Source organism: Mirounga angustirostris, unplaced genomic scaffold (genome assembly GCF_029215605.1).
Source record: "Mirounga angustirostris isolate CCGP_5_RB_7025 unplaced genomic scaffold, mMirAng1.0.hap1 SCAF_10, whole genome shotgun sequence".
NCBI classification, from domain to species: Eukaryota; Metazoa; Chordata; class Mammalia; order Carnivora; family Phocidae; genus Mirounga; species Mirounga angustirostris.
This window is the reverse complement of record NW_026991718.1, coordinates 30,691,241-30,706,579: the sequence shown is the minus strand read 5'-3', so window position 1 is coordinate 30,706,579 and position 15,339 is coordinate 30,691,241. Positions and strand designations below refer to the sequence as shown.

The 15,339-nt window shown below is 48.4% G+C and overlaps 1 long non-coding RNA gene across 1 annotated transcript in view; it reads left to right on the top strand.

Annotated features, from left to right (window-relative positions):
• The first annotated feature begins 2,021 nt into the window (after positions 1–2,021).
• The window catches only part of LOC135361730 (uncharacterized), a 51,412-nt gene continuing 38,094 nt past the window's right edge, over positions 2,022–15,339 (top strand). The window contains exons 1-2 of the long non-coding RNA XR_010405527.1: positions 2,022–2,652; positions 13,288–13,475. This is a non-coding gene — a long non-coding RNA (uncharacterized LOC135361730). The remainder of the gene's footprint in view (positions 2,653–13,287; positions 13,476–15,339) is intronic.

Genomic DNA, 15,339 nt, shown 5'->3' with positions numbered 1-15,339 from the left:
CACACTCGAAGTATGATCTATTGCACAGTGAAAATATTAAAAAATATATTTTGTCAAAACCCAAACTCCTCCCACCCCCACACCAATAAAAGGTAGAGGTTAGTGTGGGTGAAGGGTATGAGCCTCAAAGGAACGAGAACTTTTCCAAATGTGGTGCCTTGAAGGTCTAGAAGGGCATCAGTGACAGAGGAAGAAGGTAAGCCACTCCCTGTCCACCTGCCGTGGGTACCAGCAGCTGGACTGAGGTGTGTCCCACCGTCCCAGGGACCTCCTGCTCACATGGCCCCGGGGACCTCACCTTACCCACTTTATAACCCTTTCTTCCTGCACCACAATCCTCAGGATTTAGCCTGTTTTGCTTTCCTTTTTAAAGCTACCACGGAGTACTCTGTTTCTTGTCACTTTCCCACAGCCACCGGCTGAGTAGAATGCAACAATCCTAACTTTTCCCCTTTTTTTATTCCCACGCCCTCACCACCCGCCCCCCCCCCCCCCCCCGGCCCAAACAAGTGCACAGGTCCATTTGGAGTTAAAAGGGTGAACGCCTGTTGGATGGTGTAGAAATCTGTTCTAATACCACTTCCAAAGTTTGTTCACTCACCATCTAATTGCCTTTTTAGGGAAGGTTTGTCATTTGCCCGCTGAAGTTTATTTTAAATTGTATCTGGTTTGCAAACACATTCTTTGTTGACAGCTCTAGTTCGAAATGTTTGGACTCACTTTGCTCTGGGTAAAACACGTTGTCAAGTCTTTTTAAAACTGCTTTTGTTAGATGGTTTTTCCGGCCCCGCACTTCAGCATCCAGTAACCTTAGCGACATAAAAGCTTTGAATTAGAAGGGACCCTGGACGTCCCCCATTCGACTTCCCACCCGATGAAAGAATTTTTCCTGAAACATGCCTGACCACCAGCATCTGAGAGCTTGCTTTTTAAGGGCATTGCTGGAGGGACAGAAGAGTCCCATAGATTACAAACTCCCTATAAAACTTTGAATCAGTTTTCACTTTGTCATCAAGAATCAGCCGTCAGGGGCGCCTGGGTGGCTCAGTCGTTAAGTGTCTGCCTTCGGCTCAGGTCATGATCCCAGAGTCCTGGGATCGAGCCCCACATCGGGCTCCCTCCTGGGGCGGAGGGGGGGGGGGCTGCTTCTCCCTCTCCCACTCCCCCTGCTTCTGTTCCCTCTCTCGCTCTGTCTCTCTCTGTCAAATAAACAGATAAATTCTTTAAAAGGAAAAAAAAAGAATCAGCAGTCAGCATGAGCATTTCCCAAGTTTGCTAATTGAATTAAAATGAAGACAGACTCTTGCAAAACCTGTCCCTGAGGTGCAGCAGGCCCTACACTGGTCACAGACACCTTTAATCTACTTCATATAATCATATCCTGGATTAGGAGGGACAGAGGAACAAGCGAGGAATTGGATCTATCCACACGCTTGGAAATAGGGCAGAGAAGCCAGGGGGATTTGGCTAATCGCCTGAGAGTCCTGCAAGTGCACATTTCCCTCTGTCCCTTTGTCTCTCTTTCTTAAAGGTACAGAAACAAATGTAGAAGTTGCCTTTCCTCAAAAAAGAAACTCACCACCAGCCCCCGCTGAGGGAGCAGGTCTGTGCTCTGTCAACCCCCGCCCTCACCCTCTGTCGTCCCCACCACCCGAGTCTTTGCCTTTTCCCAAAGGAAAATGGCTGCGTTTTCCCATTAAGCTGGGCCCGCCCCAGTTTTTGAGCCCACCTCAGAGACAGTGTGACGTGTGTTACTACTAGTTGCCTTTTCCACCTGTCTCCCCACCTTTCGTTCTGCTCTGCTAGAGCTTGAAACCAAGCCCTGACCCCAGCTGCCGTCACTGTTAGGTGGGTTTGGGCCCCCAGCCACGCTGGGACGTCGGTGGCACGGGCCCTTCGGGGTAAGGGAAGGAAGCCAGCCTGGAAAAGGCCAGAATTAGACGGAACCCCAATCTCACGCAAGCCGGTGAGAGTTTCTGGGCCAAAGAGGGGAGCCGAGGATACTCCTTAAAGATGGGGGGTGGGGCAGGAAGCCCAAGCATGGGTGGGGAGGGGAGAGTTAAGGATGCTGACCCAGTCTGAACACCTCGCAGGCGACATGCAGCGGGCACGGCGAGCGCAGGCAAGGTGGAGAAATGCTGTGCGGGCCCTGGCTGGTGGAGCCTTGGTGGCAGGAGGTCCACGGACCTGGGGCACTGGACCCTTCCCGGCAAGGTGTCGCCGGCAGAGCCGGTGCCGATGGGACTTGCTGGGCTGAGGAGTCAGGGACAGGGTTCAGCCCATGGGACAGGGGCAGGCCGGAGTCGGGGAGGATGACAGTTAGGGAGGCCAGCGTGGCCCCCACAGGCAACCAGAGGCGGGAGCCTCCCTTGCAGGCCGTGCTCCTGCCCCGCGGTGCCCCCCCCGCCGGGCGCCCTGGGCCCCCGACTGGCTTGGCGCCGACGACTACCAGAGCTGCCCCGCGCGTCGCACCGCCCACCGGGGAACCCAGGGAGGCTGCGGCCACTTCCGAACTCGCGTGCCACGGACTTGTAGGAGCAAGTGCAGGGGTGGGGCGCTGCCGGGAGCCGGCTTAGGAAACACCATGTGTATACCACAGAGCTCATACAGGTTGTAAAACCGAAGGACACCTGTATTCATGCTTCAATACAGGTCCGGGCGGGGGCGGGGGGGAGAGGGTTGGCGTGGCGGAGGGGGAGGGGGAGGGAGAGGGGGAGGGAGAGGGGGAGGGGAAGGACGAGAGTTCTGGCATCATCTCCCAGGCCAGGGGGACCGGCAGCAGGCAGGGACCGAAGGAGCCTTTTTCACAGGGTCTCAGGGACACAGAGGCCCTAGCTGTGTGCTCTGGGTTGAAAGTCAACTCCCAGGGACACCGAGTGGAGGAGGGGCGTTGTCCTCATGCCCCTGCGCAGCACGGCATCTCTCTCGCGGGTGAGGAGAGCAGAAAGCATAGCCGCATGTTGGTCCCTGCACCTTTGGTGTCACGGAAGCAGCGCCTCTGGCAAGAATACAGGTGTATTCCCAGAGGGCAGCCCGAGAACATACGAGTCTCCCTCGAAGACTCCGGAACACCAGCGCGTCTTGGGTGGGGCTAGAGGGCCTGCCTCCCGTAGGTGGAGGCGGGAGCCACTGACGCTCCGGATGCACCTGTTCCTTCACCCGGTGGGTACCCGCAGCTCAGTGAGACCTAGAAACACTCTGATGCTACAAAATGCTAGATAAAGCCACGGAGCATTTTAATTTTCGCCTTAACAGCTTTGACAAATTCCTTCCCTCTTTTAGTTTCATAGAGCTTTTCGCAGTCTGTAATCATCTTGTTTTTTTTCCCTTTAGTCCAAGGGTCTGCACATTTTTTTTCTTTTTTTTGGTAAAGAGTCAGATAGTAAATATTTGCAGATTTGTGGCTTGTCCCCGTCTCTGTGACAGCTGCTCAGCTCTGCCGTTGGAGCGTGGAGGTAGCCTCTGGACACTATGTCAGCTCATGAATGGGACTGTGTTCCAATGAAATTTTATTTGTGGACACTGAAATTGGAATTTTATATAATTTTTTTACAAGTTACAAAATATCCTCCTTTTAATTATCTCACTAATTCAAAAATGTAAAAAGCATTTTTACCTTGCAGCGTCCAAAGACAGACTGTGGCCATAACACCATTTAATCCCTATGACTGATGGGAGCCGGCTCATGACTGGGTCCCTAGTGCCTAGCACAGGGTCTGACCTATAGTAGGTGCTCAATAAATATTTCTTGGAGGGGTGAACTTCTCTGCTTTACATACAAAGAAATCACGGCTCAGAGAGGTTAACTGACTCGAGTGCGGGGCTAGCACTCAGACTCGTGTGGTGGTTGGCTGGTTGGTTGCAGAGCTGGATGGTTCCTCTACATCCTGTGCTCCTTCTACTAAGTCACAGCTTTAATCCTTGCCATATATATATATATATATATATATATATATAGCCACATGAAAGTTCACAGAGTTTGGAAAACTTTTCTTGAACAGTAAACTAACCAACATGATAGATCCTATAGCGTTGTTTCTCAACATGGTCGAGTTGTGGAAACTTGACTTCAATTCCTCAGCTGTTTTCTCTTTTTTTAAAGTCTGGGGACCATGCTCTGGCTAGTCTACCCTGGAAGATGGCTGTGAAGAATAATGTTAGAGGCTTTGCACATATTAAAAAGTCCCCAGGAGACCTGAGCCATAGGTATATTCTTCAGATTGGGCATTTTCTTAGAATCACCATGAGGTTTTTGGTGGTGGTGTTTTAAACAATGGCTCTGTGTGAGCAGGGAGCTACAAGCCCTAGAAAAGTCCAGTTCCCTGGTGGAAAAACTGGTTCTTCTTCAAAGTCAGCCTAAATCAGTCTTAATCTCTGTTAACTCCTACACTGTTCCAACTTAAGTCTCTGTCTTGATTACTACACTTTCTTTTTTCTCACTCCCATGGCTGGCTCCCACGCTCCAGCCTCGCCTGGCCTCAAGCCAGCCCTCCTTGGGAGGTGTGGTTAACCACAAACCACCCAGCATTCCACGCAGGTCAGGACACATGCTCCTTCCCTTAGGATGTGCACCCATGTTTTGTTCTCAGCCAGTGGTTTGGGTGGATTTGTATACTGCAGGCTTTACTAGGGCTTTGGCCAGGGGCTGGGCACCCGTGGGTGCTGTCCTGATAAGCAGCAGCAGAAATGGAGATCAGAGTGAAAAGCTCTGGCCCCCACGAGTCCCTGGTTGCCAGGAGCTTGCCCAACCCAAGGGAGTGGTGTCTCAGGATGGGCAGTTGACAGCATTCCCTGAGGACTCTCCTTCAGAGGCCTCGTATCTGACCGGTCTTGATTGCCCTCCTATGAGGAAGCATAATTTTTGTCAACACAAGCTCCCCTCCCCCGTTTTTTGTTTTTGTTTTTAATAAAAGCAATATACACTCAGTGTGGAAAGTTGGAAAATACTAATGAGCACAATGAAAATAAAATGAAAAAATCCACCTATGATCACTCCAGCCAGAGATAACCACTATTAAATACTGTAGAACAGATCCTTCAAGTCATCTGATATTCATAATTTTCTAAAGATATTGCATCATATCACAGTGCTGTTTTGTCACCTGATTTACATTCTCTCACCTGATAATACAACATGAGCACATTTCCATGTCATTAAGTACCTTTGTACAATATGATTTTTTATAGTTATATTACGTTCCATGATAAATCTGGCACAGTATATTTAATAAACACTGTTTGACATTGAATTTTTTTCTGGTTTTTCATGCTGAGATGAACATCCTTAATTATAAACGCTTTTATGCATCTCTTGCTGCTTCCTTAGGATTTATTTCTATAAGTAGAATTAATTAGGTCAAAGGCTGTGCACATTTTTAAAGGCCAGATTGCCTTCTAGAGATGATCCAATTTTTGTTTCTACCAGTAGTGCAAAAAAGTCTGTGTTCCCTCGTGCCTGCCAACATATTTTGGATATCTAATAACTTTTAATTTGATTGGCAGAAAACAGTATTTCATGATTGTTTTATTTTCTTAGACAGACAACTGAATTCGTCATTGTGTTTTTTAGCTATTTGAACACAAGTAGGATTCCTCTTGGAAGGTGGGAATGTGCTCTGGTACCCAGCAGCAGGGATTATTTGAATAAAGTAACATTGAGTGGATGTACAGCATAGAAATGAGAAGCAAAGGGAGAAAGAGGGAGAGGGTGGTGACCTTCTAGAAGAGTCTCTAGTTATTTAAAGAAAACTCTCTCTTGTCATGTGGGTGAGGGTAGTGAGTTTAAGGTAGGGATGGTCTCTCTTTTTTTTTTTTTCATTCTCAAGTTTGTTTCTGAGTAGGTAATATACTCACATAGACAGAAATTCAAAAGATACAAAAGGGTGCACAGTGAGAACACCTTCCACTCGCTCCCTTAGCCAACAAGGTTCCCTCTCCCTAGAGGCAATCATTAACAGTTTTTATGTATCTCACAACAGCCTTGGTCCCTGGACAAGCAGCAAAATAATCACCTGGAACTTGTTAGAAATGCAAATTCTCAGACCCCACCCCAAACTTACCGAAGAAGAAGAAAGTTTGTGTGTGGGGAGGGGGGAGGCCCAGAAATCTGTGTTTTAATAAACCCTCTTGGTGATTCTGGTGCATGCTGAAGTCTGTGAACCGCTGCTGAAGATATCCTCTTTCTTTCTCTCTCTAGATGTATATTTGTATACATCAATTTCCTCCTCTTTTTTAACATGTGTTTTACATTAATATTTTTGGAGATCACAGTCCCCTTTAAAATATTTGTAATTTCATGTATAATGTTTAAAGTTTTGCAAATATTTTTAGGGAGTTCACAGCCCTCTTTGGGTGTTCATGGACTTCATATTAAGGATTTCTATTGAGTAGGGAAAGGTGGCAGATGAAATGGGGGATAAGACCTATCAGGAGATATGGTGCGTTCTTTCAAGGGAGGGCCAAATTTGATGAAGGCTAGTAGCAAGAGAATGGAGTGAGGGGGCGCCTGCGTGGCTCAGTCGTTAAGCGTCTGCCTTCGGCTCAGGTCATAGTCCCAGGGTCCTGGGATCAAGCCCCACATCGGGCTCCCCGCTCTACGGGAAGCCTGCTTCTCCCTCTCCCACTCCCTCTGCTTGTGTTCCCTCTCTCGCTGTATCTGTCAAATAAGAAAAAAAAAATCTTAAAAAAAAAATAGAGTGAGCAAAACAGGTTTAGAGTGAAGGGATTTTTTTTTTTTTTGAGCGGAAATTCACGTAAATTCAACGAACTATTTTATTTTATTTTTTTTGAAGATTTTATTTCTTTCTTTCAGAGAGAGAGAATGAGAGAGAGCACATGAGAGGGGGAGGGTCAGAGGGAGAAGCAGACCCCCTGCTGAGCAGGGAGCCCGATGTGGGACTCGATCCCGGGACTCCAGGATCATGACCTGAGCCGAAGGCAGTCGCTTAACCGACTGAGCCACCCAGGCGCCCTCGACGAACTATTTTAAAGCACACAATTCAGTGTGCTTTATTTATTGCGTCTACAATGTTGTGCAACCGCCGCCTCCCTCTAGGTGTGAGGGAAACTTTGCTCACTTTGAAGTCAAGGTTCCTAGAGAAGAGGACTTGGTAGAGCCAAGGGTAGAGTATGAGGCCAGGCACCAGAGAAGTGGAACCCAGCCTGTGAAAGCAGGGCGGGTACCTTGCGGCAGGGGGTGCTAAGGTGGTCCGGGAATCAGAGGTGATGGAGGACCAAAGGAGAAGCACACGGGAGGCTGGTGAGGTGAGGACTGAGAGGAATTGCTGCCGGAACTCGTGGATGGGTGGGGAGAAGGAGCAGGTTAACTGAGAGTCAACCGTACAGGTGGGCACTAGAGCATTAAGGAACGTGCACACACACTGTGCCAAGTTGGAGCGGCTTTACTCCAGCATTCCCAGTGGGGCAGTTAGTGTCACCCTGTCCTTCCAGAATCAGTTACAAGCTGGAAGAAAGGGAGCAGAAAGGCGCTACTCTTCCACGGCTATTATCCGGGAGCCCCGGAAGCTCCTTGACAGGTTACTCCTTACATCTCGTTGGCCAGAGCTGGGTCACATGCTCACCCTTAGACCAATCAGCATCACTCTGGAGGCCCCGCCCAGTGTCTCTTGGACAAAGCCCACCTCTGTCCGCAAGGGAAGGAGGTGAATGGCTGTTGGATGGGGTAAGCACCAGCGTCTGCTGCAGACCTCTGGGGTCCCTCCTAGCTTTAGTCAATGGGTTGAGGGGAGAAGGAAAGAAGACTAGGAATCTATCAAGTAACAGGGGAGATGGGACCAAAAGGAAACATACACGAGGACATAGATAATAAAGAATAGAAAAGCAGGGGCAACCGATGGACGAAGGCAGTGAAGTGCAGCCGAGTCAGTGTGGTGTGGGAGTTTGAATATTTAATCTGAGTTTACTGAACCGTGTGACCTTGGATGAGTCTCTGAACCTAAGTCCATCTTCTCATGTGAAAAGGGGGCTGTAAGATTTCACTCTTAGAAATTAATGTTGCAGTAAGTAACTAGTAACTAGTAAGTGCTAGTGAGAGGGCATTTGGCCAGGAGAACCAAGTATATCAACGAAGTAGACATTTGTCGTACTTTTTTGATCACTTCACAGGAGATCAGACACGTGCTTTCCCAGGCTCCCTTGCTGCCAAGGAGCCAGCATTGGAGCCAGGTTTCGCCAGTAGGACACCCTCCCTGCACGCTCTGAAGTTGATTATGTAAGGAGCAAGTGCTGTGTGAACCCATTTAAGTGAGAGTGGCAGCAGCCACTACCTTTCTCAGGTAGTGTGGATGAGATGCCCAGGGCAGCGTCCGTGCCCCTACTGGGAATGCTGATGGGGGGGAGGGGCAGGGTGAGCTGGAGTGTCTGAACACAGGAGTGGCAAAAAGGGGGGTCTCTCTGGGACCACTTTTATGGTGTGATTTAGGGTGTTGTTCTAGCTGCTTTCAGCTTGTTTCTCTAGCCCTCCCAGAGAGTCTGCAAACTGCCTAACATTCTTTGATAAATATCTTTTCTACTTAAATTAGCCAGTTTGGATTTCTGTTGTTCAGCTAAGAACCATGACTTCTTGAGCCACCTCTCCCAGTGAAAGTAAGAAAGTGGGGTGCCAACCATTTTCCAGGGAGATCAAGCTTCAGGCCAAGACTGACTCCTTCACAGAATCAAGTCTGAGAGAAAGAGGAGGAGAGCAGGGTCTGGCTTTTTTTTTTTTTTTTTACCAATTTGGACTTAAGAAACAGAAGAAAACAGCACTTATTCTGAGACTTTTAATCAGACAGAGTGACTCTTCCCACTAACACAGTGGCTGTTAAAACACCTTCTGGGAGAGACCAACATTCACTGGTAAGGTTGGCTTGGGGGCTGTGATCAATGCAAAGCACTTGGCCATCCGTAGGCCTTGATTCAAACAAATATGTTTATGGGGTGTATGCCCTGTGCCACCCACTGTTCTAGGTACTGGGAATCCAGTGAACAAGGGAGACAAAAATCCTGCCTTCTGGTAGCTTACAACCTAGTGGGAGAGACAGTATACACATAAATAAAAAATAATGTCAAAAGGTAATAAACTCAGTGGAGAAAAATAAAGCAGGACAGGAGCTAGGGGGTGCTGGGCGGAGGGGCTGGGAAAATTGTATATTTAATTAGCATATCCAAGAAGGCTTCACTAAGAGGGGGGCCTGAAGGGAGCGAGAGACTTGGTAAGGGGATCAGTTATTACTATAGGGGTGTTTCCCATGGCTGTACTCTCCCATCCTCCCCTCCTCCCCTCTGAGAACACTTGTCAGAAACAAGCTTAATTGTGAGGACTATGGGCCGAACATCTGAAGGGAAACTCTGGGCCGTGTGGGTGCCTCATGCTCTGGTGCATGGAAGTTAGGAGCTTCCTAGGGTGCCCTGGGCTGCCAAGCTGAATGCGCTCAGCTGGGCAGGGCTCCCTGGAGGAAATGACTTCTGAAAATGGGACCGGCAACCACCCAGTCCTGCTCACTTGGCAGGCAAAACCTTGTTTATAGGCTTTGGGGCTTTACCGAAGGCAGCTCCCCTTCCTGATGAGAGACGAAGTCCCATCTTTGTATCAGAGTCTTTCCTCCCCAAGTAGTAAATCTACACATGGCATAGAGAAACTGTGCCCCGTCTTACTGCTCTATTAGAACAAATATAAACAAACCAAGCCCTACTACTCTGGATTCTCTATCTGGAATTCTGATTCCCTCAGAGTCCTTACAAGACAGGCTGAGCCTTTTGCCTCCTTTCTGACCAGACCAGACTCCTCTTTTTAATACAACCACCCTGGGCTATAATAACCCTCTCGTTTTCATCCACCCTCCATCCACTCCACCCTCCCACCTTCCCCAAGCATTCATTATTCACCGTGATTCCTAAGAGACTGGAAGGAAGAAGCACAGTAGATTTCCCTGGAATGCCGATAAAAGGAGATAAAGAGAACTGTTGGGTTATTGGGTCTTGCAGCTTTTTATTACTAAGGGACTCTGTGCCTTAGAAACTCTATATTGTAGGTTTTTGTTGTTATCAGGAGTGATGCTTTTTACACACCGCCGTGCATGGGAACACGATCTGACCTACAGTATAATAAATCCAAAGTACCAAGCAGCAATTTGTAACAAGATTTTAATGTATTTTCTCTCATTATCCAAGAGGAACCTTCCCCATGAGTGCTTGCTCTGCTCAGAGTCTGTGGCAGGGGCCAGAAAGAAGTCCAGGGAAAGAATACACCCCTGGCTATGTCTTTTACTACATTCCAGAGACTAATTTAATGTCTTCCCAGCCCAAGTTCTTAATTTCTTTGCCTTACACATGATTATTGCTGGGGGACTATGTGGTTTTTAAGAGCCTTTTTGAAAGGACTAGAAATTGAGATGCAAATCGTGTGATGTATCTTTTTTGCTATGCAAAATTCCTATATGCAATCTAATCCAGTTATGCAAAGCAGCAAGATTTTGGATTTAATACCTTTAAAAGCAATTGGCAGCGGGTATGGGAAATCAGTAAATATTAAACCCATGTCTCTCCCATCTTAGACTCTATATTTCCTGGGAACTGATACCCAGCAGAAGTCATATTCAGCTAGTCAGTTGAAAAAGATATCCATGTATCCATGCACAAATGTTTATTAACTATCTAAAAATGTAGACTCTGCTGGGGCATAATCTGTGTCCTCAAAGAGCTTTGACATTTTGGTGGGAGCAGCAGGTAGACAATCAAGAGAGAGTGAAGGGCTAAATTGAGGAGGAAGAGGTGTGAGAATCTTAACAAGCAAAATTGTTCCTTTCTCGATCATCCTGGTCAATAGATAAAGGGATATTGTGCCCCTCCTACGCCAGACCAACAGCGCATTCGTGGGCCGTTTGTCAAGTAATGGTTCTATGCCACCCATGAACGACACTCTTTACATATGCTCTCTCATTCAATTGTCACATCGGTTATATGAGGTAAGTACTATTAACTTCATTCTACAGATGAGAAAACTGAGACTCGGAGAAATTAAGTAACTTGCCCAGGATCACATTGCTCGTAGAAGCAGAATTGATATTTACAACTGGGTCTGAGACCAAGTTCTGAGGATTAGCACTTGCTGGCCTAATTCTTCATTATTGCAGACACAGTCACAGTCAAGAGCAGTGGATAAAGATCTATAGTTCAAACACTACTGATGAATGGCTATTGTTAGTGTCTGGAACTGCCCAGAATAGGTGTCCGAAGCCAGGGCGTTAGGACCCGAGGACTAGAACCAAATTAAGGCACAGGAGTAAAATGCCTGTTTGTTACACTCCCTCCGAATACAATGACCCTTCAGACTTTGATGTTTGCTGCAGTATTTTTGTGTTTCATGGGCGAAAGCGAAGGTGAGACGTTTTGTAGTCATTCCTCTAAGTCTTCAGACTCTGGCAGCACAAGAAAAATAGTAGGAAGAAGAGACCACACCTTCTGCAAGATGAGCTCATAAAAGATGAGCTCAGCTGCCTGCATCCATTCTCTTAAAGGCACAGCTGCAGGATGGCTGGAGCTGCATTGGTTTGGAAACCCTCAACAGTGGGCCCAGCCCTTCAGTCTGGTTTTGGAACAGTTGTTATTCCTAACCCTTTCTGCGGGGAGAGGACAGGTCATGAAGACTGCAGTTGCAGGCTTCGGACGGATGAATGAACCAAGATGGTGGCACTGCTAGTTACACGAAGAATGCACGGAGGCATTCCTCTTACACACCTGCTTTCCCAGGCTCAAAGATGTGTATGGGCTAAGAAGAAATTGCAACACATTTTGGCTTAGTTGTCACTGGGGCCACACCTACAAGGCTGACTGCAGTGGAGGCAGCAAGTGAAGCCTAGAGAAATCTGATGATGTGTATTAATTTGAGAGCTTCCAGTTAATCCTGTCTCATAGGGTCAATGTCAGACTCCTCGGTCAGTCCTCTACTCTCGTCAGGGAAATGGACCTTCTGGCTTGCTATCTCCTCTCTCTAGTCATCTGACTCTTTGTGCATTCCCAGGGCCTGCTAAAGTGCCTGGCACAAAATGGGAGTTTAGTTAATGTCTGCCAGGTCAATCCAGAAGGAAGCACTAGGGGAAGCCTTCAAGGCCATTTGGAAAATGGTCTTTCTGTTGGATGGACCGAGAGAAGGGAAGATCTGCTGGATGGGACCTTAGATCCATCCTCAATCCTCCCGTGGTGGCAGGCTGCAGGCCAGGCTTTATGTAGACTCAGAATGTTTAAGGCTGGAGTCTGCCAGGACTTCATGTGGAGGTTGGGAAATTCTACAGCTAGCTCTGGAGAGACAGGGTAAGAAAGTCCTTCCAAAATCAGAGTGGAAGAAGTACAGTCTGAAGGGATGGCTGATGTTTTTCGCGGGAAATTAAATGGTGTCTATGGAGGCCCCAACCCAGTCATGCTGGAGGGTGAACTTAAGGTCTGGGACAGAAAGAAGCTGGCCTTAAAGAATAGTATCAGGTCGGGCAGCCTGAAGGAAAACAAATTCTGGAGGCTTCCAAGCATTCTCCTCAAGAACACATCTACCCATCCGAGCAACAGGTGCTATAAGAGACACCCCGGATGTGGGCATCGCATTCTGCACTCAGACTAACTTCTTTTTAACCTACCCTCGGGATGATTTCACCGCATGCGTTCTTGGCAGTGGCTTTCAGGGGGTCAAGCCAGGCCTCCACCCCACAATTCCTCTGGGTCATTTAAAGCCCACGGTCTCCCGGGGAGAGAGGCTTCCCTATCAGCGGCTTTCCCCCAGACCTCATTGCCAAGCAGATGGCAATCCTGAAGCCGGGCCCTCCAGTCTGAACCTGCCTGGGAGTGATGAAGGGCTGGGCCAGCCCCACCTGCCTGCCCTTGCCCAGCCTGTCTGTCTTCTCCTGCAGGATCTGCATCTTCTAGAGAACAGAAAGGAGCTTCCTGCAGAGCCAAAGCCTCAAGGGGACTTTTGCCATGGGGTCACGTGCTCCCAGGTTCCCAGGGGGGAATGTGGCTGGTTTGTCCAGGTATCAGCAGATCCCCCCGTAAATCTCCCACTGACACGTGTGTGTCCAGGAGGGGCTCTTCCCTTCCCTCCCCTTTCCCATGATTCTCCTTGCTCCCTCCTCCTTCCCCTGCTGCCCCAGGATACTTCGCCTTAACCTGAGCATCACAGCTGCCACAGGGGAACAAGCATTCAGAGAGAATGCCCCGAGAAAATTATTCCTCTTGGTTTCGGCAATGCTACCCTCAAGCAGAGTTCTGACGGCTGTGCTGATTCAAGCTCTCTTTCTTAAGGTGCCGGCTCAGACTCAAAATCTGGACTTCCTTGCCTGGATGCGTTACTCAAGGGCAGCTGGAACGACTCTCAAATATCCTAGTTCCCTCATGGCGGGGAGCGGGAGGACCGTGCTGAGGTCTACATGTTTTCCCTTCAAGTTGCTACAGCACCTGAAACGCTTATGAATCTTCCAGTACTTTAAAAGGTAACCTGTGGGAGGATTAAGTGAGCAACCACTGGTGCATGAGTGTATCAGTTCGTCAGACGTTCCTTCATTAACACCCAGCTAAGAGAGATTCCTGAAGGGAGAGGTGCTTCTGGAAGATACTAGTTACTTGAGAAGGCCGGGAGCGGGCCTCGCCCTAGGGAGAGTTGCCCAGATGACAAGGATAAGCCTCACTTTTCCTGGGTAGGGCAGTCTTGTCTCTACCTTCCCCTCCCTGCCATGGCTAATTCCCTCAGAGGGAATGCCCTGGAAGCATTTCTCAAAGTGCAGCTTCCAGCCCTTGCAGTGGCCTTAGGAAGTCTTCCAAGTGGTCTGCAGACCAGTTCAAAATGCATGGGTGTACTTCCTCAGTGCAACCCTCCACCCTCGGTGTCCCCTGATGCTGGAGAGTTAAAGTTGAGGTGTCCTATTCTTAGGGGGGATTCCAGCATCCCATCATTATCATCATCATCATCATCATCATCATCATCATCATCATCATAGCACGTTTCCCTAGTTTCATGAGTTCGGCCTTGACACCCATTCTATTCAACAAACTTTTATCAAATACCTTTTTTCTGTGTGCTGGGTTAGGATAGGAGGCAGAATCAGAAGACAAGGCCCCTGTCTTTCAAATGAGCCTATTTACCCTGGGAGGGGAAACAGTAATTACTGACACTGTGAAACAATTCTCTACTTACTGACAGAGGAATACAAAAGTGCCACGGGGCTCAACCCATGTCTGTAAATACCAAAGACATCTTCCCAGAACAGATGACTTGGGCAGAGTTGTGAAGGATGGTAGCCTACCACACAGACGAGAAGGAAGGCCTCTCAGGAGGCACAATGTGAAGACCCGTTTCTGAGAACACATAGAATAAAGTTGGTGAACTTTACTCTTTCCTTCCTTCCTTCATTCAAAACCCAGATTTTTGAAGGAAGCAGCATCAATTTGAGACCTAAAGGATATATCCTCTTTGGATGTGGAGGAGGGATAGTCATCCCAGGCTGAAGGGCCAGCGAGCTCAAAGGCAGGGGGGAGGGGGCCGTTCGGTTCCCAGTATATGAAGAGGAATAGGGAGGGGTTGGGTTGGAATCAGACCTCCTGGCTCCTTGGCCAATCAACCACCTCATCCTATCAATTCCACCTCTAAAAGCAGTGACTCAGGGCAGAGGTCAGCATCTGGGGCTTATCTGTCCTCTGCTCTCAGTGCTTGTTGCCACTCCCTAGACCCTTGTCATCTCTCTGCCTTCCCTGTCCACTGGTCATTCTGCCTCAGGCATCTTTCCCTTCCCATTCACCATCCACAGCACTGTTTGGGTTCCTTTCCTAAAATGCAAGTTGTACTTTATCGTCCTTCTGCATGACCTAGTTCAGTGGTTCACCCTCGTTTCAGGATAATCCCCAACCCTTAGAATGACTTGTATCATAAGGCCCTTTGGGATCCAGCTCTGCCTGCCTCTCTAGCTCTGTATCCGCTGCTCCCACCTTGCACCCTGCTTTGGTTACACCAAGCTATGAATGTGCCATGTCACTTCATGCCTTCAGGACTTTGCACATGCTCTTCCCTCCCCCTGGAAAACCCTTCTGCCTCTTGTCCTCTCAGCAAACTCCTATTCATCCTCTACGGTGGACTCAAACACTGCCTCCCTCGAGCTTCCCAGACAGAGTTAATCACTGCTATCACTTATTTCTATTTCTATTATCACTCTTATCAACTCCGCTGCTGGAAGAGCACCTTACAGTAGGCTCTTCTGCCAGATGCTGAGCAGCTTTAGGGCAGGAACCGAGTCTGCTGCATATTCCCGGCTCAGGCCCCAAGCACAGGGCTGGGCTCAACCTGGAGCAAATCGCAACAGATGG